A 27,180-nucleotide genomic window follows, 5' to 3' on the forward strand; every position below is an offset into this window, starting at 1 on the left:
GGATCGGCCACCAGGGTCTCAACCATGTGCTCCATCTCTTCTGGCTCAGGGAGGGTATCCTCCTTTTCGCCTACGAAATCCAGAATCTTCTTTTTGGAGGATTCAGTAGCAGGGCTGTCCTCCACCTTCCTCTTTCCCCGGGTTGGAACTGGGGAGACAAGAAGGGGAAAATCCTCCTCGGAATAGATAGCGGCGGGTGGAGGAAAGGTTAATTCCACCGCTACCATGGTCTGGGGAGGGAGAGTGGCTGCCGGGGCAGGGGAAAGGACACCTGCTGAGGAGTAGGGGAAGGAGGAAGAGGAAGTGGAATCCTCAGCAGGGGTGGCCGGGGTGGGGGGGGGTTGGACGGGGGTGGCAGGGGGAGGGATCGAGAGAGGGGTGACAGAACTCTTACCCTCCTTTGACTTTTTCTTCTGCTTCGGAGCTGCTGGGACCGTCGCTGGGGCTTTGGCCACCGACTCCTTGACCGCTTTGGCCTTGGTCGTCTCGGCCTTGGCCGCTGGGGCCTTGGTCGTCGCGTCCTTGACCTTCACAGGCCTGGTCGTCGGGGCCTTGTCCTCCGTAGCTGGGGTCGTCGCAACCACCGATGCCCAGGATCTCTCACGCCTGGGCAATCCTTGTACAGATGAGCAGCCAGCCCACACAGGTTGCAGGACGTCTTCTTCGGGCAGTCCTTCGAGCTGTGTCCCGTCACTCGACAAATCCTGCAGGCATCCTCCTTGCAGTCCTTCATCTCGTGGCCGTTCTTGCCGCATCTCCTGCAGTTCCGCGGCATGTCCGGGTAATAGATGAGGCCGTAGGAGTTGCCCAGGGAGAATGTCGGGGGCAGGTGCCGAAGTCCGTCTGAGTACGCCAGGTCCCTGTGAAGTCTAACGGTCACCGACCACTTACCTGTCCAGAAGCCGAGTCCATTCAGGATGTGAGAGGGTTCCTTCACAACCAAACAGAAGCGTCTCAGGAAGGTACAGATGTCTTGGCCTGGGGTGTGCGGGTTGCGCATGGAGACCGTGATCCTCCTTTCATCCCTCTGGATAGGGCAGCTACCTGTAAAGGCAGAGAAAGAATTATCCGGTCCTTTTGCGCTTACCATTTCCCAGAACCTCCTGCAGGTGTTCACAGTGGCGAAGGTGACGAAGAAGATCCCCGTCAAGAAGGTCTGGATGCTGAGGGTGTCCGACCTGGAGAAGCCTCGATCCAGCAGCATCTTCTGGCAGAACACGTCCGAGGACATGTCCGGCACCCTCCCATCCAATTCCTTCAGCTTCAGGGCCACCGTCTGCCGCATCCATGGCTCCAGGGCTGGAGCTTCGTGGCGGGGCTTCTGGGGTCCCTTCTGCTGGCCAGTCGTGGAGGCAGAGTCCTTGGGGTCAGAATCGGCTCCTGGCTGGGCCCTCCTGGCTGTCCCCAGCTCCAGGCTCTTCTTTTCGGCCTTCCTCGCAGCGCTTGCCATGGCTTTCCTCCTGCAGTTACTTCTTGGAGCTGGATCTGGAACTCTTCCCGGAATGGGTGGAGCTATGCAGATTCTTCTCCCGTCGTGTTCTGGACAAATTCCCCGAAAGGTCTTTGTCTCGATGATTTTCTTCCTCGAAGATTCCACAGGACAGCCCGATTCTTCTCCGAGTCTTCGTCTTCTTCTGGATTCTTTAGAGCTTCTTCCTCCCACCGATATCCGCCTTCGTTCTCCGATGTCAGCTGGGCTCCGAAGCACTTCTCCTTCCGAGTTCGATCGCTCTCGTCAAGTGTAGATCGTAGCTCTTGTGTTCTTAAAAGAACAGATACTACACTTGATCTTAGCCAAAAGGCCGAGAAGCGATAACCAGAATTGGTTTCAAACTACGGAGCCACCCAAGGATCCTGAAAAGTCCATTTGTGGAGATGAGCTCCTGGACTCCCGTTAAGAAGACATGTTGTCAACCTCTAGATCCCTTACATGCCTGCACTTTTCGGCTTGCTGCTGCTGCAATCCACGCGTTTTAGATCTGCATAACTCCACCTCTTTAAACACAGCACCTTCACCCCCTGCTGTTCCCACCCGCCTCAACACCGTTGGAAGGGAGGAGAACCAATTAAGGCGGGGGGTGGGGTGGAACGAGCAGCTGTCTACCCTTAGCAGGAGGGCTCCTGATTACATACCTCTCCTGCTGCTGCTGCTGCTGGCTGTCCAGCAGCAGACTGAAGGTGGCTGCTGCTGTGCACAGGTATATAAAGGCTCAGAGCCTATTATGACACGCGCAGCCAGCGTTCCATTGCCACATTCCATCTACTGCAGGCAGGATACCTGGCTGGCTGAATGTCGCTGAGAAGCTCACAGAGACCGCCATAAGCAACAGTTTAACAGAATGCCACAGACTAATCAACCAAACTTTTTGGGTTGGGTTCTCTTTTATAGTCTGCAGGCATTAAATGAAAGAAGTCAGTGTTCCAGCAGAAGGAGACAACGTTTCAGAAAAGGCATTGTAGCAAACCAAAAAAGAAATTTTAAGCGCAGCAGAGTAACCAGCGCACATACCTGTTAGCTCAGGTGAGTTTAAAAGGCTGCTGTTGATAACAAGGGCATTTGCTAAATAGATGGTGTGTGTGCAACAATATACTGAAAGGTCAATTATATTGTGCAGCTTATCTCACCACCTGTAGTTATTTAGGTGAAAGCTCCAAAATGCTTGCCTAATATGTCTGTTTATCCAAAAGGAAGTAAAAAGGGAGAGCTAGAAAGATAGCATTGCATCACATTACATGGCAATGCAATGCACAGTTGCTGAAGTTGAACCAAAATGAGCTTGTAATCTGGCTTCTGCAACTTTGAACATGAAAAATCCAATGAGGAGAAGAAAAGCAAAGCCAAAGAGTCCATCCCAAAATCCGACAAACAAGCAAAATGAACAAAAAACATTGAATTCAATTCTTTCTGATTTTAGAAACTGCATTAAAGAAGGGGTGCACCGGTCCTGGAGATACTGCAATACCAGGTCAATGCGTGGAGTGGACAGAGCAAGCTCTTTTTCCATCTCCCTGTTCTAAAAATCCATTTAATATATGGTCCCCAGATAGGGGACGTATCAGATATTAAACTGATAAGAACAGATACTACACTTGATCTTAGCCAAAAGGCCGAGAAGCGATAACCAGAATTGGTTTCAAACTACGGAGCCACCCAAGGATCCTGAAAAGTCCATTTGTGGAGATGAGCTCCTGGACTCCCGTTAAGAAGACATGTTGTCAACCTCTAGATCCCTTACATGCCTGCACTTTTCGGCTTGCTGCTGCTGCAATCCACGCGTTTTAGATCTGCATAACTCCACCTCTTTAAACACAGCACCTTCACCCCCTGCTGTTCCCACCCGCCTCAACACCGTTGGAAGGGAGGAGAACCAATTAAGGCGGGGGGTGGGGTGGAACGAGCAGCTGTCTACCCTTAGCAGGAGGGCTCCTGATTACATACCTCTCCTGCTGCTGCTGCTGCTGGCTGTCCAGCAGCAGACTGAAGGTGGCTGCTGCTGTGCACAGGTATATAAAGGCTCAGAGCCTATTATGACACGCGCAGCCAGCGTTCCATTGCCACATTCCATCTACTGCAGGCAGGATACCTGGCTGGCTGAATGTCGCTGAGAAGCTCACAGAGACCGCCATAAGCAACAGTTTAACAGAATGCCACAGACTAATCAACCAAACTTTTTGGGTTGGGTTCTCTTTTATAGTCTGCAGGCATTAAATGAAAGAAGTCAGTGTTCCAGCAGAAGGAGACAACGTTTCAGAAAAGGCATTGTAGCAAACCAAAAAAGAAATTTTAAGCGCAGCAGAGTAACCAGCGCACATACCTGTTAGCTCAGGTGAGTTTAAAAGGCTGCTGTTGATAACAAGGGCATTTGCTAAATAGATGGTGTGTGTGCAACAATATACTGAAAGGTCAATTATATTGTGCAGCTTATCTCACCACCTGTAGTTATTTAGGTGAAAGCTCCAAAATGCTTGCCTAATATGTCTGTTTATCCAAAAGGAAGTAAAAAGGGAGAGCTAGAAAGATAGCATTGCATCACATTACATGGCAATGCAATGCACAGTTGCTGAAGTTGAACCAAAATGAGCTTGTAATCTGGCTTCTGCAACTTTGAACATGAAAAATCCAATGAGGAGAAGAAAAGCAAAGCCAAAGAGTCCATCCCAAAATCCGACAAACAAGCAAAATGAACAAAAAACATTGAATTCAATTCTTTCTGATTTTAGAAACTGCATTAAAGAAGGGGTGCACCGGTCCTGGAGATACTGCAATACCAGGTCAATGCGTGGAGTGGACAGAGCAAGCTCTTTTTCCATCTCCCTGTTCTAAAAATCCATTTAATATATGGTCCCCAGATAGGGGACGTATCAGATATTAAACTGATAAGAACAGATTTTTTTTTTTTTATCGAAAGCCCGAATTCGTGTACAAAACCCGAGTGCGCTTAAAAAAGTGACAAGTGCCACAAAAAAAGTGCACTAGGATGCTGGTCTTCTTGAAACCCTCTCCAAAAGGAGAAGGGTCCCCCAAACCATTCCCCGTCCCTCCGAGACAAAAGGCCACAGCGAGGAACAGGGACAAAAAGCCACCTCCAGTCGAAGCCAGAGGCGACCCAATCTTACCCCCAGCACCTGCCCGAGTTCTCACCCGAGCAAGGCACTGGGAGCCAAAGACTGTGCTCCCCTCCCGGAAGAGGGGAGCCAACAACGCTCTCCTCCCGAAAGAGGAGAGCCAGGGGGGTTCAGGGGGGAGCGGAACCTGATGGCCACACACTCCCCCCCTAGACCTGCCAAGAGAGGAACCCGTAAGGGAACCGCATCCCGACAAAATCCTAGTAGGACGTGACACACGTGAATAAGTGGACACACAGTGACAAAGAAATTAAATAAATAGTGAAGGTTTCACAGTATAATACTGCCCGGACCTTCGACCGGGAATTGAAAAATTCCCCATCCTAAGGCCAGAAGGCCCGGAATAAGGGTGTGTGCGAAGAAAGAAAATTTGAAGTGCTTGTGCAAATGTGCCATAAACTCAAGTGGGGTTCCCAATCCCAGTGAGTTAAGGCACCCCAGGGTCACCACTCCTGGGGCACTTCACACTTCAGGCTTTCGATCTTCCCCGGCCCAATGGCGTCGATCCTGGGGGGCCATGCTTTCCACCAGATGACTATATTAGCCACCTGGCGTACTAACAAGCGCCTAAACCCCAGTGTGCATAATGTATCAATCTACTAGGGCGGCCAACATCCAAAACCGCCTTTTCAAAAGATACTACACTTGATCTTAGCCAAAAGGCCGAGAAGCGATAACCAGAATTGGTTTCAAACTACGGAGCCACCCAAGGATCCTGAAAAGTCCATTTGTGGAGATGAGCTCCTGGACTCCCGTTAAGAAGACATGTTGTCAACCTCTAGATCCCTTACATGCCTGCACTTTTCGGCTTGCTGCTGCTGCAATCCACGCGTTTTAGATCTGCATAACTCCACCTCTTTAAACACAGCACCTTCACCCCCTGCTGTTCCCACCCGCCTCAACACCGTTGGAAGGGAGGAGAACCAATTAAGGCGGGGGGTGGGGTGGAACGAGCAGCTGTCTACCCTTAGCAGGAGGGCTCCTGATTACATACCTCTCCTGCTGCTGCTGCTGCTGGCTGTCCAGCAGCAGACTGAAGGTGGCTGCTGCTGTGCACAGGTATATAAAGGCTCAGAGCCTATTATGACACGCGCAGCCAGCGTTCCATTGCCACATTCCATCTACTGCAGGCAGGATACCTGGCTGGCTGAATGTCGCTGAGAAGCTCACAGAGACCGCCATAAGCAACAGTTTAACAGAATGCCACAGACTAATCAACCAAACTTTTTGGGTTGGGTTCTCTTTTATAGTCTGCAGGCATTAAATGAAAGAAGTCAGTGTTCCAGCAGAAGGAGACAACGTTTCAGAAAAGGCATTGTAGCAAACCAAAAAAGAAATTTTAAGCGCAGCAGAGTAACCAGCGCACATACCTGTTAGCTCAGGTGAGTTTAAAAGGCTGCTGTTGATAACAAGGGCATTTGCTAAATAGATGGTGTGTGTGCAACAATATACTGAAAGGTCAATTATATTGTGCAGCTTATCTCACCACCTGTAGTTATTTAGGTGAAAGCTCCAAAATGCTTGCCTAATATGTCTGTTTATCCAAAAGGAAGTAAAAAGGGAGAGCTAGAAAGATAGCATTGCATCACATTACATGGCAATGCAATGCACAGTTGCTGAAGTTGAACCAAAATGAGCTTGTAATCTGGCTTCTGCAACTTTGAACATGAAAAATCCAATGAGGAGAAGAAAAGCAAAGCCAAAGAGTCCATCCCAAAATCCGACAAACAAGCAAAATGAACAAAAAACATTGAATTCAATTCTTTCTGATTTTAGAAACTGCATTAAAGAAGGGGTGCACCGGTCCTGGAGATACTGCAATACCAGGTCAATGCGTGGAGTGGACAGAGCAAGCTCTTTTTCCATCTCCCTGTTCTAAAAATCCATTTAATATATGGTCCCCAGATAGGGGACGTATCAGATATTAAACTGATAAGAACAGATTTTTTTTTTTTTTTTTTTTTTTTTCGAAAGCCCGAATTCGTGTACAAAACCCGAGTGCGCTTAAAAAAGTGACAAGTGCCACAAAAAAAGTGCACTAGGATGCTGGTCTTCTTGAAACCCTCTCCAAAAGGAGAAGGGTCCCCCAAACCATTCCCCGTCCCTTCGAGCCAAAAGGCCACAGCGAGGAACAGGGACAAAAAGCCACCTCCAGCCGAAGCCAGAGGCGACCCAATCTTACCCCCAGCACCTGCCCGAGTTCTCACCCGAGCAAGGCACTGGGAGCCAAAGACTGTGCTCTCCTCCCGGAAGAGGGGAGCCAACAACGCTCTCCTCCCGAAAGAGGAGAGCCAGGGGGGTTCAGGGGGGAGCGGAACCTGATGGCCACACACTCCCCCCCTAGACCTGCCAAGAGAGGAACCCGTAAGGGAACCGCATCCCGAAAAAATCCTAGTAGGACGTGACACACGTGAATAAGTGGACACACAGTGACAAAGAAATTAAATTAATAGTGAAGGTTTCACAGTATAATACTGCCCGGACCTTCGACCGGGAATTGAAAAATTCCCCATCCTAAGGCCAGAAGGCCCGGAATAAGGGTGTGTGCGAAGAAAGAAAATTTGAAGTGCTTGTGCAAATGTGCCATAAACTCAAGTGGGGTTCCCAATCCCAGTGAGTTAAGGCACCCCAGGGTCACCACTCCTGGGGCACTTCACACTTCGGGCTTTCGATCTTCCCCGGCCCAATGGCGTCGATCCTGGGGGGCCATGCTTTCCACCAGATGACTATATTAGCCACCTGGCGTACTAACAAGCGCCTAAACCCCAGTGTGCATAATGTATCAATCTACTAGGGCGGCCAACATCCAAAACCGCCTTTTCAAAAGATACTACACTTGATCTTAGCCAAAAGGCCGAGAAGCGATAACCAGAATTGGTTTCAAACTACGGAGCCACCCAAGGATCCTGAAAAGTCCATTTGTGGAGATGAGCTCCTGGACTCCCGTTAAGAAGACATGTTGTCAACCTCTAGATCCCTTACATGCCTGCACTTTTCGGCTTGCTGCTGCTGCAATCCACGCGTTTTAGATCTGCATAACTCCACCTCTTTAAACACAGCACCTTCACCCTCTGCTGTTCCCACCCGCCTCAACACCATTGGAAGGGAGGAGAACCAATTAAGGCGGGGGGTGGGGTGGAACGAGCAGCTGTCTACCCTTAGCAGGAGGGCTCCTGATTACATACCTCTCCTGCTGCTGCTGCTGCTGGCTGTCCAGCAGCAGACTGAAGGTGGCTGCTGCTGTGCACAGGTATATAAAGGCTCAGAGCCTATTATGACACGCGCAGCCAGCGTTCCATTGCCACATTCCATCTACTGCAGGCAGGATACCTGGCTGGCTGAATGTCGCTGAGAAGCTCACAGAGACCGCCATAAGCAACAGTTTAACAGAATGCCACAGACTAATCAACCAAACTTTTTGGGTTGGGTTCTCTTTTATAGTCTGCAGGCATTAAATGAAAGAAGTCAGTGTTCCAGCAGAAGGAGACAACGTTTCAGAAAAGGCATTGTAGCAAACCAAAAAAGAAATTTTAAGCGCAGCAGAGTAACCAGCGCACATACCTGTTAGCTCAGGTGAGTTTAAAAGGCTGCTGTTGATAACAAGGGCATTTGCTAAATAGATGGTGTGTGTGCAACAATATACTGAAAGGTCAATTATATTGTGCAGCTTATCTCACCACCTGTAGTTATTTAGGTGAAAGCTCCAAAATGCTTGCCTAATATGTCTGTTTATCCAAAAGGAAGTAAAAAGGGAGAGCTAGAAAGATAGCATTGCATCACATTACATGGCAATGCAATGCACAGTTGCTGAAGTTGAACCAAAATGAGCTTGTAATCTGGCTTCTGCAACTTTGAACATGAAAAATCCAATGAGGAGAAGAAAAGCAAAGCCAAAGAGTCCATCCCAAAATCCGACAAACAAGCAAAATGAACAAAAAACATTGAATTCAATTCTTTCTGATTTTAGAAACTGCATTAAAGAAGGGGTGCACCGGTCCTGGAGATACTGCAATACCAGGTCAATGCGTGGAGTGGACAGAGCAAGCTCTTTTTCCATCTCCCTGTTCTAAAAATCCATTTAATATATGGTCCCCAGATAGGGGACGTATCAGATATTAAACTGATAAGAACAGATTTTTTTTTTTTTTTTTTTTTTTTTTCGAAAGCCCGAATTCGTGTACAAAACCCGAGTGCGCTTAAAAAAGTGACAAGTGCCACAAAAAAAGTGCACTAGGATGCTGGTCTTCTTGAAACCCTCTCCAAAAGGAGAAGGGTCCCCCAAACCATTCCCCGTCCCTCCGAGCCAAAAGGCCACAGCGAGGAACAGGGACAAAAAGCCACCTCCAGCCGAAGCCAGAGGCGACCCAATCTTACCCCCAGCACCTGCCCGAGTTCTCACCCGAGCAAGGCACTGGGAGCCAAAGACTGTGCTCTCCTCCCGGAAGAGGGGAGCCAACAACGCTCTCCTCCCGAAAGAGGAGAGCCAGGGGGGTTCAGGGGGGAGCGGAACCTGATGGCCACACACTCCCCCCCTAGACCTGCCAAGAGAGGAACCCGTAAGGGAACCGCATCCCGAAAAAATCCTAGTAGGACGTGACACACGTGAATAAGTGGACACACAGTGACAAAGAAATTAAATTAATAGTGAAGGTTTCACAGTATAATACTGCCCGGACCTTCGACCGGGAATTGAAAAATTCCCCATCCTAAGGCCAGAAGGCCCGGAATAAGGGTGTGTGCGAAGAAAGAAAATTTGAAGTGCTTGTGCAAATGTGCCATAAACTCAAGTGGGGTTCCCAATCCCAGTGAGTTAAGGCACCCCAGGGTCACCACTCCTGGGGCACTTCACACTTCGGGCTTTCGATCTTCCCCGGCCCAATGGCGTCGATCCTGGGGGGCCATGCTTTCCACCAGATGACTATATTAGCCACCTGGCGTACTAACAAGCGCCTAAACCCCAGTGTGCATAATGTATCAATCTACTAGGGCGGCCAACATCCAAAACCGCCTTTTCAAAAGATACTACACTTGATCTTAGCCAAAAGGCCGAGAAGCGATAACCAGAATTGGTTTCAAACTACGGAGCCACCCAAGGATCCTGAAAAGTCCATTTGTGGAGATGAGCTCCTGGACTCCCGTTAAGAAGACATGTTGTCAACCTCTAGATCCCTTACATGCCTGCACTTTTCGGCTTGCTGCTGCTGCAATCCACGCGTTTTAGATCTGCATAACTCCACCTCTTTAAACACAGCACCTTCACCCCCTGCTGTTCCCACCCGCCTCAACACCGTTGGAAGGGAGGAGAACCAATTAAGGCGGGGGGTGGGGTGGAACGAGCAGCTGTCTACCCTTAGCAGGAGGGCTCCTGATTACATACCTCTCCTGCTGCTGCTGCTGCTGGCTGTCCAGCAGCAGACTGAAGGTGGCTGCTGCTGTGCACAGGTATATAAAGGCTCAGAGCCTATTATGACACGCGCAGCCAGCGTTCCATTGCCACATTCCATCTACTGCAGGCAGGATACCTGGCTGGCTGAATGTCGCTGAGAAGCTCACAGAGACCGCCATAAGCAACAGTTTAACAGAATGCCACAGACTAATCAACCAAACTTTTTGGGTTGGGTTCTCTTTTATAGTCTGCAGGCATTAAATGAAAGAAGTCAGTGTTCCAGCAGAAGGAGACAACGTTTCAGAAAAGGCATTGTAGCAAACCAAAAAAGAAATTTTAAGCGCAGCAGAGTAACCAGCGCACATACCTGTTAGCTCAGGTGAGTTTAAAAGGCTGCTGTTGATAACAAGGGCATTTGCTAAATAGATGGTGTGTGTGCAACAATATACTGAAAGGTCAATTATATTGTGCAGCTTATCTCACCACCTGTAGTTATTTAGGTGAAAGCTCCAAAATGCTTGCCTAATATGTCTGTTTATCCAAAAGGAAGTAAAAAGGGAGAGCTAGAAAGATAGCATTGCATCACATTACATGGCAATGCAATGCACAGTTGCTGAAGTTGAACCAAAATGAGCTTGTAATCTGGCTTCTGCAACTTTGAACATGAAAAATCCAATGAGGAGAAGAAAAGCAAAGCCAAAGAGTCCATCCCAAAATCCGACAAACAAGCAAAATGAACAAAAAACATTGAATTCAATTCTTTCTGATTTTAGAAACTGCATTAAAGAAGGGGTGCACCGGTCCTGGAGATACTGCAATACCAGGTCAATGCGTGGAGTGGACAGAGCAAGCTCTTTTTCCATCTCCCTGTTCTAAAAATCCATTTAATATATGGTCCCCAGATAGGGGACGTATTAGATATTAAACTGATAAGAACAGATACTACACTTGATCTTAGCCAAAAGGCCGAGAAGCGATAACCAGAATTGGTTTCAAACTACGGAGCCACCCAAGGATCCTGAAAAGTCCATTTGTGGAGATGAGCTCCTGGACTCCCGTTAAGAAGACATGTTGTCAACCTCTAGATCCCTTACATGCCTGCACTTTTCGGCTTGCTGCTGCTGCAATCCACGCGTTTTAGATCTGCATAACTCCACCTCTTTAAACACAGCACCTTCACCCCCTGCTGTTCCCACCCGCCTCAACACCGTTGGAAGGGAGGAGAACCAATTAAGGCGGGGGGTGGGGTGGAACGAGCAGCTGTCTACCCTTAGCAGGAGGGCTCCTGATTACATACCTCTCCTGCTGCTGCTGCTGCTGGCTGTCCAGCAGCAGACTGAAGGTGGCTGCTGCTGTGCACAGGTATATAAAGGCTCAGAGCCTATTATGACACGCGCAGCCAGCGTTCCATTGCCACATTCCATCTACTGCAGGCAGGATACCTGGCTGGCTGAATGTCGCTGAGAAGCTCACAGAGACCGCCATAAGCAACAGTTTAACAGAATGCCACAGACTAATCAACCAAACTTTTTGGGTTGGGTTCTCTTTTATAGTCTGCAGGCATTAAATGAAAGAAGTCAGTGTTCCAGCAGAAGGAGACAACGTTTCAGAAAAGGCATTGTAGCAAACCAAAAAAGAAATTTTAAGCGCAACAGAGTAACCAGCGCACATACCTGTTAGGTCAGGTGAGTTTAAAAGGCTGCTGTTGATAACAAGGGCATTTGCTAAATAGATGGTGTGTGTGCAACAATATACTGAAAGGTCAATTATATTGTGCAGCTTATCTCACCACCTGTAGTTATTTAGGTGAAAGCTCCAAAATGCTTGCCTAATATGTCTGTTTATCCAAAAGGAAGTAAAAAGGGAGAGCTAGAAAGATAGCATTGCATCACATTACATGGCAATGCAATGCACAGTTGCTGAAGTTGAACCAAAATGAGCTTGTAATCTGGCTTCTGCAACTTTGAACATGAAAAATCCAATGAGGAGAAGAAAAGCAAAGCCAAAGAGTCCATCCCAAAATCCGACAAACAAGCAAAATGAACAAAAAACATTGAATTCAATTCTTTCTGATTTTAGAAACTGCATTAAAGAAGGGGTGCACCGGTCCTGGAGATACTGCAATACCAGGTCAATGCGTGGAGTGGACAGAGCAAGCTCTTTTTCCATCTCCCTGTTCTAAAAATCCATTTAATATATGGTCCCCAGATAGGGGACGAATCAGATATTAAACTGATAAGAACAGATTTTTTTTTTTTTTTTTTTTTTTTAAACCATTCAGTTTAGTTTTTTAGCAAACAGTATGAATTTCTCCAAAATTTGCTACTTAAAACTTCTCATCATCATGGTTCTATTTATTTAGCAGTAGTATAAGACGAAATATAATCACAAGGGAACATCCTTTACGTAACACAAATGCAGAAACTTCAAGGAATCACAAAGAAAAAAATCACTGGTATTTGATAAGGTAATGCCACTTTTTAAATTTCCAAATCCCTTCGGCATCTGTGCCACCACCGCCTCTGCTGTCCAACTTATATATCAGGTACAGTCTTGAAAGAATAAGTCTAACACATTCATTCACTGATAAAGATTTCCTCTTGAAAAGTCCAAGGTTCCTTGCATCCCACAAACTCTCCATCACACAAGCCATTATCAACCATAAAATTCTATCTTTAGACCGACTACACGCACCAATTCCAAACATCGCCACACGCCAATCCACAAAATTCACGCCTGCTAAACCCTTACACAATCCACCTACACACTTCCACACACTGTACGCGTACTCACAATCCCACATAACATGCCTCACAGTCTCACAACCACCACATCCCACTCTCGGACACACATCTGTTCTTATCAACTCTCTTTTCTTCTGCACTTCTCTCACAGGTAAAATATTATGTAAAGTCATCCACACCACATCCTTCTGTTTGTTTGACATCCCAAACGTATCTAACTTCTTCCATGCATCTGAAACCTCATTCCCTCTCAGCCCAACAATATTACACTCTACCTCATTTGCACTCATTCTTTTCACCACATTCTTGGTCATTCTAAAATCATTCATTCCCACACTCAACAAATCATGCTTTCTCACAAATTTCTCAATCACCTCATACCAAACAGGACACTTAAAGGCCACAGGCACACTCGCATCTCTCTTCCTCCAGCATAACCCATACAACATCCATCCAGCAGAATAATTAGCCATAAAAGCACCTTTATTGCCTTTACCCAGCAAAATAACCACAGTCTTAATATAATTAAGACCTAAAAAAACTTCAATATTGGGAAAGGCCAGCCCACCATGCTGACAAGCCTTAAAAAGGCTCTCCCGCTTCAACTTCTCCATCTTACTACACCACAGGAATGTGAATACCAACTTCTCTATTCTCTTAATTTTCCTGTAAGGAGAAGGAAAAACAGTCGCCACATAAAGCAGGATAGGGAGAATCACTGCTTTGATAATTAATACCTTACCACGCAGAGTCAATTCTCTCATTCGCCAAAAATTCAATTTACGTTCAACCCGCATACCACACTCTTCCCAACTTTCATTCCCTTTTAAGTCATCATTAAATAATACGCCCAAAATCTTGATTGCACCCACTTCACACTTTACACCATCCATACGAATACTACTATCTCCAAAACATTTAAAACTACATTTATTCCAATTTACCCTAAAACCAGACGCACCAACAAAAAAATCCAAAAGCAATTTAATTCTACTCAAAGAAGCCATACTTTCACTCACAACCACAACATCATCCATATAACCTAACACTTTCACATGCTTACCACCACTACCAGGCACCAACAAACCTCTCATCATTTTATCCCGTCTAATCAAACATAACAATGGTTCTATTACACATACAAATAAGACGGGGGACATAGGACACCCCTGCCTTACTCCTGACCTAATCTTCACTTTGTCACACAGCCACCCATTAACCAAGAATTCACTTGACACACAATCATACAATGATTTTACACAATTCACAAATTCTCTAGGAAACCCCATTCTTTCCAGTACTTTAAACAAAAACACATGCGAAACCCTGTCAAACGCCTTCTCAAAATCAATAGCTAAAGTCATACATTTCTGCTTTCTATCCTTGCAATCCCCAATCATATCTCTCAACAATAACAAGTTATCACTCATACTTCTTCCAGGCACTGCACATACTTGGTCCTCCTCCACAACACTACCAATCACTTCACGCATACGATTTGCCAGTAACTTACTGTAGACCTTATAATCCGAATTCAGCAGTGTTATTGGTCTCCAGTTTTCCAAACGTTTCCTCTCACCCTTTTTATACACAAGCACAACCACTCCTTCTTTCATTGATTCACACAACCTACCATTCACCCACATATACTTACATACCTCAGTCAAATCTGTTCCCAAAACTTCCCATGCTTTCACATACAACTCTACAGGTATACCATCTTTCCCAGGAGTCTTACTCTTTTTAGCACTCCACACCACATTCTTCACTTCATCCAGAACTACATCCTCACACAACAGATCACGCTCCTCAGAATCAAGTTTTTTCTCCACACCATTCAGAACATATGACACAAGCCCAGAGTCAATCCATTTCTCATCATACAACTTGCTATAAAACCTATTCACTTCTTTCAGCACATCCTCACCCATACAGTTGGTTCCACTTTCATTCACAACTTCATTCATATCAGTCTTCCTACCATTCATTTTTTTAAAAAAGAACCTCGTACACTTCTCATTTTTCTCCAGGTGCTCAATTTTAGTACGATATATAATTTCCTTTCCTTTCTCATCCAACACATGCTTCAATTCATTCTTAGCCTCAGTAAGTTGATCAGACATCTCCAAACCACTTGCAACACACTTTCTCAACCAGTCAATCCGTCTATTAAGGTCATTAAACCTATTCCTATATCTGGCAGCTTTTCTATAGCCCCACTTTTTGAAGAAAGTTTTAAATTGCACTTTCACCCAGTCCCACCAGTCAAGAACACACACAAAATCCTTCTTACGCATTCTCCATCTTTCATACTTTACATTAAACTCATTCATCACCTCATCATCCTCTAACAGCCTTGCATTCAACTTCCATACCCCACCGCCATACACTTGGTCACCATTCGCACAAAACACGCCTCTCAAACATTCATGGTCCGAAAAAGGTACCTTTTGTTGAGAAAAATCCAAACATACCATATTTTTAGAAAATAACATTAAATCAATTCTGGAATGAATCTCACCACGGTCAGCATGGTATGTCGGCGGTGGTGGCATGCCAAGAACAACAACTGCTGCATCTAAAAAGGAAAAATCACAAATTAAATGGGACAATTTCTTTCCTGTTATGTCACACTTTCCTTCTGTGACACAATTAACGTCCCCAACAAAAATAGTGGGAGATTTCCCTGGAAGAAAAAAACTTAATTTTTCAAGAAGAGCAAGCCGCTCTTCCTTCCCTGTAGGGCAATATAAATTAATAATTCTGACCCGCCACCCTCTATAACTCAAAAATGCAATTAAACATCGGCCCACCTCCACCACAATATAACTATCAATAGAGATTTCTTTATTCCCAACTAATATCCCCACCCCATCATTTTTATTATGATTAGACCCTGACCAGATATGCTGTCCGTAAGGCCAGTCTTTGTCACAAGGAGCATCCTGAATCCCACACTCCTGAAGGCAAAAAACATCAGCACCTAAATGTTTCAGGTAGTCCAGAACAGTTGTTCTTCTGATTTTAGATCTGATCTGCCTTACATTTAGGGACACTACATCCCAACCAGATTGGCAAGACATTAATTAAAGAAAAGAAATACATGACTCAATGTTGATCACACCATACTCATCCATTATCATCAGACTGGGAAAGCACCCCAAAGGTGTTGATGCTCTCAGGGATGCCAAGGTAAGGAGCATCAGGGGAGAAGACATCCTGCGGGTAAATGCGGTCACTTGCAGGACTGTCGCACCCTCCGCTGGCAGGTGAGTACTCTCGTCTGGGTTTTTTATTGGCCAGTTCAGGAGTATCATCATCATCAAAAGACCTCCCAGAAGTAAAGTCTCCTTGGCCACCATCCCTGGCCACCTCTTCGTCTGTAGCACCCCAGGACAATGCAGGGGTTCGAGCAAGAGACACATCCATGTCACCCTCACCACATATTTCGGACTGATGAGGGAGGTCCACATCCAACTCGGAGATCTCCATACTTGGCCCAGCAGGGGCTGGAGGGTCCAACAGGGTCTGGGCCTCACCCACCAGATCTTCAACCTCAGGGGGCTCCGTCTCCTCATTGATCTCTGCAGTAGTCACCTGTGGGGTAACAGCAGGGACAGTAGGCTTACCTTTGGTCACTTCGGAGAAGGACCTAGGCTTGACTTTAGCCTTACAATCCCGAATCACATGTCCTTCCTCCCCGCAGGCATCACATACCACCGGGTTGGAACAATCCTTCGCCAGATGACCGTACTTGTTGCACTTTCTACAGTTTGGCAATTGTTTGCAGAAATCCTGGATATGCCCGAACATGTTGCATCTCCTGCAGAACAATGGCGCCTCGGGAAAAAACAGATATCCAGAGTCTCTTCCAATTGTAAAGTTCAGGGGAGGATAGTGAATACCTCCAGGACCATGAGGGTCTATCCCAAACCTCACAAAGTATTTATACTTCCCAGTCCACAGCCCTTCTCCATTTAAGATTTTATGGGAGAATTGCACAAAAATGCAGTGTCTTCTCAGGAATGCAGTGATATCATCCCGGGAGATAAAGGGGTTGTGCATGAATACTACCACCGGGATATCCCCCTTAGAGTAGAGTACAGTGAAGATAAGTCCATCCAGCTGAGGGTGCTCTGAAAGGACTTGAAGAGTTTTGAAAAGGTTTTGGCAAGCCGCCATAGAAGAAAGCACCAAGACGTACCTATGCTCCCTTCTGAACTCCTGCAAACAGATGATCTCCGACTTCTGGATCTTCAGGATTTCATAGAAAATGGCGTTGACCAGGTATGACAACGAGAAATGGTCCTTCTTCTCCTCAGAGACCTCGATACGGAAAGCATTCTTGACCCGGGGATCCCCGGTCCCAGCAAAGCGAAGCTTGACACCCATGGTCGCTTCAGGAATCGCCTTCTCGTTTCCTCCTCACTCTCCCCCTATAGCAGCATCCAGCTTAAGCCACCGAAGTGGCGATGCTGGAAGGCCGAGGGCTAGTACACAAGGAACCTCTTGTCCAAACACTAGGTCTGAGCCAAAAGGCCGAGAAGCGATAACCAGAATTGGTTTCAAACTACGGAGCCACCCAAGGATCCTGAAAAGTCCATTTGTGGAGATGAGCTCCTGGACTCCCGTTAAGAAGACATGTTGTCAACCTCTAGATCCCTTACATGCCTGCACTTTTCGGCTTGCTGCTGCTGCAATCCACGCGTTTTAGATCTGCATAACTCCACCTCTTTAAACACAGCACCTTCACCCCCTGCTGTTCCCACCCGCCTCAACACCGTTGGAAGGGAGGAGAACCAATTAAGGCGGGGGGTGGGGTGGAACGAGCAGCTGTCTACCCTTAGCAGGAGGGCTCCTGATTACATACCTCTCCTGCTGCTGCTGCTGCTGGCTGTCCAGCAGCAGACTGAAGGTGGCTGCTGCTGTGCACAGGTATATAAAGGCTCAGAGCCTATTATGACACGCGCAGCCAGCGTTCCATTGCCACATTCCATCTACTGCAGGCAGGATACCTGGCTGGCTGAATGTCGCTGAGAAGCTCACAGAGACCGCCATAAGCAACAGTTTAACAGAATGCCACAGACTAATCAACCAAACTTTTTGGGTTGGGTTCTCTTTTATAGTCTGCAGGCATTAAATGAAAGAAGTCAGTGTTCCAGCAGAAGGAGACAACGTTTCAGAAAAGGCATTGTAGCAAACCAAAAAATAAATTTTAAGCGCAGCAGAGTAACCAGCGCACATACCTGTTAGCTCAGGTGAGTTTAAAAGGCTGCTGTTGATAACAAGGGCATTTGCTAAATAGATGGTGTGTGTGCAACAATATACTGAAAGGTCAATTATATTGTGCAGCTTATCTCACCACCTGTAGTTATTTAGGTGAAAGCTCCAAAATGCTTGCCTAATATGTCTGTTTATCCAAAAGGAAGTAAAAAGGGAGAGCTAGAAAGATAGCATTGCATCACATTACATGGCAATGCAATGCACAGTTGCTGAAGTTGAACCAAAATGAGCTTGTAATCTGGCTTCTGCAACTTTGAACATGAAAAATCCAATGAGGAGAAGAAAAGCAAAGCCAAAGAGTCCATCCCAAAATCCGACAAACAAGCAAAATGAACAAAAAACATTGAATTCAATTCTTTCTGATTTTAGAAACTGCATTAAAGAAGGGGTGCACCGGTCCTGGAGATACTGCAATACCAGGTCAATGCGTGGAGTGGACAGAGCAAGCTCTTTTTCCATCTCCCTGTTCTAAAAATCCATTTAATATATGGTCCCCAGATAGGGGACGTATCAGATATTAAACTGATAAGAACAGATACTACACTTGATCTTAGCCAAAAGGCCGAGAAGCGATAACCAGAATTGGTTTCAAACTACGGAGCCACCCAAGGATCCTGAAAAGTCCATTTGTGGAGATGAGCTCCTGGACTCCCGTTAAGAAGACATGTTGTCAACCTCTAGATCCCTTACATGCCTGCACTTTTCGGCTTGCTGCTGCTGCAATCCACGCGTTTTAGATCTGCATAACTCCACCTCTTTAAACACAGCACCTTCACCCCCTGCTGTTCCCACCCGCCTCAACACAGTTGGAAGGGAGGAGAACCAATTAAGGCGGGGGGTGGGGTGGAACGAGCAGCTGTCTACCCTTAGCAGGAGGGCTCCTGATTATGTGACACCCCAGGGGTCTGGTTGCCACAGTGATAGAGATATTACGTCTGAGAGCAGGTGGGAGGTCCTTTGGTCAGGGATCCTGTGCATGCCACACCTCCTGCCCAGTCTTGGGAGGGGAAGGACTTCCCCTATATAAACCTGGGGCTGAGGCAGAGTAGGGAGTTCTGAGAGGAGAAGACAGGGAGCAGAGCTGCTCTATGGGCTCTGCTCCACAGGCAGGCCCTGTCCAGGGGCCTGAGCCTGGAGACAAGTGGAGTAGAGACAAGAAGCAGCATAGGAAACAGCAGAGTTACAAGGAGTCAGGGGCTGGCAGCTGCAGAGCTCGCCCTGACTAAGAAGACTTCTTTCCGGACCCGGAGTCCGAGGCTGTGGGGGCTAACTCTTACCCAGCAGCAGAATCCGTCAGGCAGGGGATTTCAGGTCCTCTGGCCCAGAAGCCCGAAGGCACGGTCACACGCGTGGGACCAGCACCGCCATCGTGGAGCGGAAGCCATTAGAAGGCCCCGAGACACCGGCCATACGGGTGAGCACCACACGGTACACTCAGGGACGTGGGCTACTTACATCAGCTTCTAGCAAGGTAGCCAGAAGAGTACAGTCAGTTTGGGAGGCCTACAACTACGCCTGGCCAGGGGAGATCCCATCTGCTCAAGGACTGACCAGGCCCCGTTCGCTAGCAAGTACTCCGGGAGGGTCTATCGTTGTTACCAGTAAAGACCCTGAACTACACCGTACCGTCTCTGAGTGGTTCCTGCTACCCCCATCATCCACGTCGGCTGCCCTGAGACCATACCCCTCCCGTTGGGGGTTATACTATCACGCTGCATAATCCTACCATCGGCCTCAGCGGTCTGCCCCGCAGCAGCAGCTCCCTGGCTGCACTCAACGGGTGGCGTAGTCATCAACTATTTACTACTAGCAGACTGCCGTCCAGTTTGACTCCCTGGGCACGGACCGGGTCACCGCCACGAGACTACAACCCTCCACGGATCCGGCTCCGGGTAAGCTCCCGCGTGCGCACCGCAGCGCGACACAGGCCCAGGGGCGCGTCAACTTTGGCGTAGTCGGCAGGATCTCGTGCCCGCAACCACCGGGTACTGCGTGCCTGAAAAGCAAAGACTGTTCAAACTTACCAGTGGTGAAGATTCCCGCTATCCGTGGAGGTTTCCCGCCATCCGGCGCCATCTTCTACCTTCTTCCCGCCATCCGCGAAGTTTTCCCGCCATCCGGCGCCATCTTCGACCTTCTTCCCGCCATCCGTGGAGTTTTCCCGCCATTGGACGCCATCTTGAGGACGCCGCGCGGGAAGAAGAGGGGCGTGGACTCCGAAAGCGCGCGAGAACTGAAGCCCCGCCTCACGTCCGGACGTTGCGTAAGGTCCTGGAAGGAGCCCAGCAGACGCCGACGTCACAGGAGCGCGACGCCAGGTCCTCTACCCCGACGATTGACTACGGAGCCGCGGCCTACGGAAGAGGATCTCCGGAAGGTAGGCCACGGTCCACTAGGGGGGAGGAGGACACCAGGAACGGACAGCAAGATGGCGGACCGGCAGCAGACTAAGCTGCCCAGCATCGGCAGTGCCCCAGTGGTCGCCGGCCCCGACCAGCGCCAGGAGAAGACGCGTGACGCAGGAGCGGTCGCGGGAGCAGGTAAGAGGAGTCTCCCTGTCCCGGACGCTGCCAGCGTCAGCCTGCTCCCGGGCCCCCTGGTGGAGCCGCCGATTTCGGGCGCTGCAGACACCGACCTGCTCCAGCCCCCGCAACAAGCCCTGCGGCCAAGCCCTCCAGCCCTGGGCACTACCACCACCAGCCCGCGCCCAGGCCCAAAGTTGCACCCTCTGACCCCGGGCGTCATCAACGGCGACCCTCTCCACGCCTGGTCGCAAGGCCTGAACTCCCCAGGTGCAAAAGGACTGTACGCCCTCCACGTTAACCAAGGAGGAGCTGCAGTACTACCAATACGAGGAAAGCCAAGAGGACCCGGACGGGTCTGAAGCCTACACACAAGAAGGAGCAGGAGGATGCCGTTACTGAAGTACGGTAAAGTGGAACTGTACATAGTTACCCGTAGGGGTACTTGTGTTGCTAATTAAAATATGGTCCCCGTTGGGACAAGTGTGAACTGTTCCCGTGTGTCCCCTATCCTTAACCAGGCTGAGGACTGTGAGCAGCCATCCCATCTCCCCACAGGCTGAGGACTGTGAGCAGCCAATCCTTATCCCCACTGGCCGAGGACTGAGAGCGGCCATATCTTGTAAATATTATGTGTTTCCAGTTATTTATAGGAGTCCTTGGTGGATTTACCGGGAATCCTTTGTACAGTTAGTGGAGCGTAACCCAGGATGGACTAAAAGACTGTTAAGGACTCGGGGTAGGACAGACCCCTACCTGGTTACGTCTCCCTGTTTTGGTGAAATGGACACCTTGCTTTCTTCAAAGACTGCACCCGGTTACGGACACGCCGTGACCAGCTTTATGCGTTTCCTTATTGTAATGTTATTGTTTATACTTTGTTATGTTACAAAAATATGTTTAGTCCCGGACTACTAAATTTCACTAGGGGGGAATGTGACACCCCAGGGGTCTGGTTGCCACAGTGATAGAGATATTACGTCTGAGAGCAGGTGGGAGGTCCTTTGGTCAGGGATCCTGTGCATGCCACACCTCCTGCCCAGTCTTGGGAGGGGAAGGACTTCCCCTATATAAACCTGGGGCTGAGGCAGAGTAGGGAGTTCTGAGAGGAGAAGACAGGGAGCAGAGCTGCTCTATGGGCTCTGCTCCACAGGCAGGCCCTGTCCAGGGGCCTGAGCCTGGAGACAAGTGGAGTAGAGACAAGAAGCAGCATAGGAAACAGCAGAGTTACAAGGAGTCAGGGGCTGGCAGCTGCAGAGCTCGCCCTGACTAAGAAGACTTCTTTCCGGACCCGGAGTCCGAGGCTGTGGGGGCTAACTCTTACCCAGCAGCAGAATCCGTCAGGCAGGGGATTTCAGGTCCTCTGGCCCAGAAGCCCGAAGGCACGGTCACACGCGTGGGACCAGCACCGCCATCGTGGAGCGGAAGCCATTAGAAGGCCCCGAGTCACCGGCCATACGGGTGAGCACCACACGGTACACTCAGGGACGTGGGCTACTTACATCAGCTTCTAGCAAGGTAGCCAGAAGAGTACAGTCAGTTTGGGAGGCCTACAACTACGCCTGGCCAGGGGAGATCCCATCTGCTCAAGGACTGACCAGGCCCCGTTCGCTAGCAAGTACTCCGGGAGGGTCTATCGTTGTTACCAGTAAAGACCCTGAACTACACCGTACCGTCTCTGAGTGGTTCCTGCTACCCCCATCATCCACGTCGGCTGCCCTGAGACCATACCCCTCCCGTTGGGGGTTATACTATCACGCTGCATAATCCTACCATCGGCCTCAGCGGTCTGCCCCGCAGCAGCAGCTCCCTGGCTGCACTCAACGGGTGGCGTAGTCATCAACTATTTACTACTAGTAGACTGCCGTCCAGTTTGACTCCCTGGGCACGGACCGGGTCACCGCCACGAGACTACAACCCTCCACGGATCCGGCTCCGGGTAAGCTCCCGCGTGCGCACCGCAGCGCGACACAGGCCCAGGGGCGCGTCAATTACATACCTCTCCTGCTGCTGCTGCTGCTGGCTGTCCAGCAGCAGACTGAAGGTGGCTGCTGCTGTGCACAGATATATAAAGGCTCAGAGCCTATTATGACACGCGCAGCCAGCGTTCCATTGCCACATTCCATCTACTGCAGGCAGGATACCTGGCTGGCTGAATGTCGCTGAGAAGCTCACAGAGACCGCCATAAGCAACAGTTTAACAGAATGCCACAGACTAATCAACCAAACTTTTTGGGTTGGGTTCTCTTTTATAGTCTGCAGGCATTAAATGAAAGAAGTCAGTGTTCCAGCAGAAGGAGACAACGTTTCAGAAAAGGCATTGTAGCAAACCAAAAAAGAAATTTTAAGCGCAGCAGAGTAACCAGCGCACATACCTGTTAGCTCAGGTGAGTTTAAAAGGCTGCTGTTGATAACAAGGGCATTTGCTAAATAGATGGTGTGTGTGCAACAATATACTGAAAGGTCAATTATATTGTGCAGCTTATCTCACCACCTGTAGTTATTTAGGTGAAAGCTCCAAAATGCTTGCCTAATATGTCTGTTTATCCAAAAGGAAGTAAAAAGGGAGAGCTAGAAAGATAGCATTGCATCACATTACATGGCAATGCAATGCACAGTTGCTGAAGTTGAACCAAAATGAGCTTGTAATCTGGCTTCTGCAACTTTGAACATGAAAAATCCAATGAGGAGAAGAAAAGCAAAGCCAAAGAGTCCATCCCAAAATCCGACAAACAAGCAAAATGAACAAAAAACATTGAATTCAATTCTTTCTGATTTTAGAAACTGCATTAAAGAAGGGGTGCACCGGTCCTGGAGATACTGCAATACCAGGTCAATGCGTGGAGTGGACAGAGCAAGCTCTTTTTCCATCTCCCTGTTCTAAAAATCCATTTAATATATGGTCCCCAGATAGGAGACGTATCAGATATTAAACTGATAAGAACAGATACTACACTTGATCTTAGCCAAAAGGCCGAGAAGCGATAACCAGAATTGGTTTCAAACTACGGAGCCACCCAAGGATCCTGAAAAGTCCATTTGTGGAGATGAGCTCCTGGACTCCCGTTAAGAAGACATGTTGTCAACCTCTAGATCCCTTACATGCCTCCACTTTTCGGCTTGCTGCTGCTGCAATCCACGCGTTTTAGATCTGCATAACTCCACCTCTTTAAACACAGCACCTTCACCCCCTGCTGTTCCCACCCGCCTCAACACCGTTGGAAGGGAGGAGAACCAATTAAGGCGGGGGGTGGGGTGGAACGAGCAGCTGTCTACCCTTAGCAGGAGGGCTCCTGATTACATACCTCTCCTGCTGCTGCTGCTGCTGGCTGTCCAGCAGCAGACTGAAGGTGGCTGCTGCTGTGCACAGGTATATAAAGGCTCAGAGCCTATTATGACACGCGCAGCCAGCGTTCCATTGCCACATTCCATCTACTGCAGGCAGGATACCTGGCTGGCTGAATGTCGCTGAGAAGCTCACAGAGACCGCCATAAGCAACAGTTTAACAGAATGCCACAGACTAATCAACCAAACTTTTTGGGTTGGGTTCTCTTTTATAGTCTGCAGGCATTAAATGAAAGAAGTCAGTGTTCCAGCAGAAGGAGACAACGTTTCAGAAAAGGCATTGTAGCAAACCAAAAAAGAAATTTTAAGCGCAGCAGAGTAACCAGCGCACATACCTGTTAGCTCAGGTGAGTTTAAAAGGCTGCTGTTGATAACAAGGGCATTTGCTAAATAGATGGTGTGTGTGCAACAATATACTGAAAGGTCAATTATATTGTGCAGCTTATCTCACCACCTGTAGTTATTTAGGTGAAAGCTCCAAAATGCTTGCCTAATATGTCTGTTTATCCAAAAGGAAGTAAAAAGGGAGAGCTAGAAAGATAGCATTGCATCACATTACATGGCAATGCAATGCACAGTTGCTGAAGTTGAACCAAAATGAGCTTGTAATCTGGCTTCTGCAACTTTGAACATGAAAAATCCAATGAGGAGAAGAAAAGCAAAGCCAAAGAGTCCATCCCAAAATCCGACAAACAAGCAAAATGAACAAAAAACATTGAATTCAATTCTTTCTGATTTTAGAAACTGCATTAAAGAAGGGGTGCACCGGTCCTGGAGATACTGCAATACCAGGTCAATGCGTGGAGTGGACAGAGCAAGCTCTTTTTCCATCTCCCTGTTCTAAAAATCCATTTAATATATGGTCCCCAGATAGGGGACGTATCAGATATTAAACTGATAAGAACAGATACTACACTTGATCTTAGCCAAAAGGCCGAGAAGCGATAACCAGAATTGGTTTCAAACTACGGAGCCACCCAAGGATCCTGAAAAGTCCATTTGTGGAGATGAGCTCCTGGACTCCCGTTAAGAAGACATGTTGTCAACCTCTAGATCCCTTACATGCCTGCACTTTTCGGCTTGCTGCTGCTGCAATCCACGCGTTTTAGATCTGCATAACTCCACCTCTTTAAACACAGCACCTTCACCCCCTGCTGTTCCCACCCGCCTCAACACCGTTGGAAGGGAGGAGAACCAATTAAGGCGGGGGGTGGGGTGGAACGAGCAGCTGTCTACCCTTAGCAGGAGGGCTCCTGATTACATACCTCTCCTGCTGCTGCTGCTGCTGGCTGTCCAGCAGCAGACTGAAGGTGGCTGCTGCTGTGCACAGGTATATAAAGGCTCAGAGCCTATTATGACACGCGCAGCCAGCGTTCCATTGCCACATTCCATCTACTGCAGGCAGGATACCTGGCTGGCTGAATGTCGCTGAGAAGCTCACAGAGACCGCCATAAGCAACAGTTTAACAGAATGCCACAGACTAATCAACCAAACTTTTTGGGTTGGGTTCTCTTTTATAGTCTGCAGGCATTAAATGAAAGAAGTCAGTGTTCCAGCAGAAGGAGACAACGTTTCAGAAAAGGCATTGTAGCAAACCAAAAAAGAAATTTTAAGCGCAGCAGAGTAACCAGCGCACATACCTGTTAGCTCAGGTGAGTTTAAAAGGCTGCTGTTGATAACAAGGGCATTTGCTAAATAGATGGTGTGTGTGCAACAATATACTGAAAGGTCAATTATATTGTGCAGCTTATCTCACCACCTGTAGTTATTTAGGTGAAAGCTCCAAAATGCTTGCCTAATATGTCTGTTTATCCAAAAGGAAGTAAAAAGGGAGAGCTAGAAAGATAGCATTGCATCACATTACATGGCAATGCAATGCACAGTTGCTAAAGTTGAACCAAAATGAGCTTGTAATCTGGCTTCTGCAACTTTGAACATGAAAAATCCAATGAGGAGAAGAAAAGCAAAGCCAAAGAGTCCATCCCAAAATCCGACAAACAAGCAAAATGAACAAAAAACATTGAATTCAATTCTTTCTGATTTTAGAAACTGCATTAAAGAAGGCGTGCTCCGGTCCTGGAGATACTGCAATACCAGGTCAATGCGTGGAGTGGACAGAGCAAGCTCTTTTTCCATCTCCCTGTTCTAAAAATCCATTTAATATATGGTCCCCAGATAGGGGACGTATCAGATATTAAACTGATAAGAACAGATACTACACTTGATCTTAGCCAAAAGGCCGAGAAGCGATAACCAGAATTGGTTTCAAACTACGGAGCCACCCAAGGATCCTGAAAAGTCCATTTGTGGAGATGAGCTCCTGGACTCCCGTTAAGAAGACATGTTGTCAACCTCTAGATCCCTTACATGCCTGCACTTTTCGGCTTGCTGCTGCTGCAATCCACGCGTTTTAGATCTGCATAACTCCACCTCTTTAAACACAGCACCTTCACCCCCTGCTGTTCCCACCCGCCTCAACACCGTTGGAAGGGAGGAGAACCAATTAAGGCGGGGGGTGGGGTGGAACGAGCAGCTGTCTACCCTTAGCAGGAGGGCTCCTGATTACATACCTCTCCTGCTGCTGCTGCTGCTGGCTGTCCAGCAGCAGACTGAAGGTGGCTGCTGCTGTGCACAGGTATATAAAGGCTCAGAGCCTATTATGACACGCGCAGCCAGCGTTCCATTGCCACATTCCATCTACTGCAGGCAGGATACCTGGCTGGCTGAATGTCGCTGAGAAGCTCACAGAGACCGCCATAAGCAACAGTTTAACAGAATGCCACAGACTAATCAACCAAACTTTTTGGGTTGGGTTCTCTTTTATAGTCTGCAGGCATTAAATGAAAGAAGTCAGTGTTCCAGCAGAAGGAGACAACGTTTCAGAAAAGGCATTGTAGCAAACCAAAAAAGAAATTTTAAGCGCAGCAGAGTAACCAGCGCACATACCTGTTAGCTCAGGTGAGTTTAAAAGGCTGCTGTTGATAACAAGGGCATTTGCTAAATAGATGGTGTGTGTGCAACAATATACTGAAAGGTCAATTATATTGTGCAGCTTATCTCACCACCTGTAGTTATTTAGGTGAAAGCTCCAAAATGCTTGCCTAATATGTCTGTTTATCCAAAAGGAAGTAAAAAGGGAGAGCTAGAAAGATAGCATTGCATCACATTACATGGCAATGCAATGCACAGTTGCTGAAGTTGAACCAAAATGAGCTTGTAATCTGGCTTCTGCAACTTTGAACATGAAAAATCCAATGAGGAGAAGAAAAGCA

At 47.8% G+C, this 27,180-nt stretch overlaps 9 non-coding genes and 5 pseudogenes across 9 annotated transcripts; all 14 read right to left on the reverse strand.

Moving 5' to 3' along the window:
• Positions 1-1,736: 1,736 nt before the first annotated feature.
• Positions 1,737-1,814, reverse strand: LOC141224236 (U2 spliceosomal RNA; annotated as a pseudogene).
• Positions 1,815-2,929: 1,115 nt separating this feature from the next.
• Positions 2,930-3,120, reverse strand: LOC141223849 (U2 spliceosomal RNA). Its single transcript, XR_012291371.1, has one exon. It is a non-coding gene; the product is annotated as a U2 spliceosomal RNA (small nuclear RNA).
• Positions 3,121-4,235: 1,115 nt separating this feature from the next.
• Positions 4,236-4,420, reverse strand: LOC141224178 (U2 spliceosomal RNA). The gene has a single exon (XR_012291688.1). It is a non-coding gene; the product is annotated as a U2 spliceosomal RNA (small nuclear RNA).
• Positions 4,421-5,209: 789 nt separating this feature from the next.
• Positions 5,210-5,301, reverse strand: LOC141224251 (U2 spliceosomal RNA; annotated as a pseudogene).
• Positions 5,302-6,416: 1,115 nt separating this feature from the next.
• Positions 6,417-6,606, reverse strand: LOC141224227 (U2 spliceosomal RNA). Its single transcript, XR_012291721.1, has one exon. It is a non-coding gene; the product is annotated as a U2 spliceosomal RNA (small nuclear RNA).
• A 794-nt stretch (positions 6,607-7,400) lies between these two features.
• Positions 7,401-7,492, reverse strand: LOC141224253 (U2 spliceosomal RNA; annotated as a pseudogene).
• Positions 7,493-8,607: 1,115 nt separating this feature from the next.
• Positions 8,608-8,798, reverse strand: LOC141224228 (U2 spliceosomal RNA). The gene has a single exon (XR_012291723.1). It is a non-coding gene; the product is annotated as a U2 spliceosomal RNA (small nuclear RNA).
• Positions 8,799-9,592: 794 nt separating this feature from the next.
• Positions 9,593-9,684, reverse strand: LOC141224254 (U2 spliceosomal RNA; annotated as a pseudogene).
• Positions 9,685-10,799: 1,115 nt separating this feature from the next.
• Positions 10,800-10,990, reverse strand: LOC141224141 (U2 spliceosomal RNA). Its single transcript, XR_012291656.1, has one exon. It is a non-coding gene; the product is annotated as a U2 spliceosomal RNA (small nuclear RNA).
• Positions 10,991-12,105: 1,115 nt separating this feature from the next.
• LOC141224233 (U2 spliceosomal RNA) lies at positions 12,106-12,316 on the reverse strand (annotated as a pseudogene).
• A 6,106-nt stretch (positions 12,317-18,422) lies between these two features.
• LOC141223850 (U2 spliceosomal RNA) lies at positions 18,423-18,613 on the reverse strand. The gene has a single exon (XR_012291372.1). It is a non-coding gene; the product is annotated as a U2 spliceosomal RNA (small nuclear RNA).
• Positions 18,614-23,356: 4,743 nt separating this feature from the next.
• On the reverse strand, positions 23,357-23,547 carry LOC141224108 (U2 spliceosomal RNA). The gene has a single exon (XR_012291624.1). It is a non-coding gene; the product is annotated as a U2 spliceosomal RNA (small nuclear RNA).
• A 1,115-nt stretch (positions 23,548-24,662) lies between these two features.
• On the reverse strand, positions 24,663-24,853 carry LOC141223851 (U2 spliceosomal RNA). Its single transcript, XR_012291373.1, has one exon. It is a non-coding gene; the product is annotated as a U2 spliceosomal RNA (small nuclear RNA).
• A 1,115-nt stretch (positions 24,854-25,968) lies between these two features.
• LOC141224136 (U2 spliceosomal RNA) lies at positions 25,969-26,159 on the reverse strand. The gene has a single exon (XR_012291651.1). It is a non-coding gene; the product is annotated as a U2 spliceosomal RNA (small nuclear RNA).
• Between the last annotated feature and the right edge of the window lie 1,021 nt (positions 26,160-27,180).

This window comes from Phyllobates terribilis, unplaced genomic scaffold (genome assembly GCF_046119375.1).
Source record: "Phyllobates terribilis strain yellow unplaced genomic scaffold, ASM4611937v1 Scaffold_381__1_contigs__length_1843176, whole genome shotgun sequence".
NCBI lineage: Eukaryota > Metazoa > Chordata > Amphibia > Anura > Dendrobatidae > Phyllobates > Phyllobates terribilis.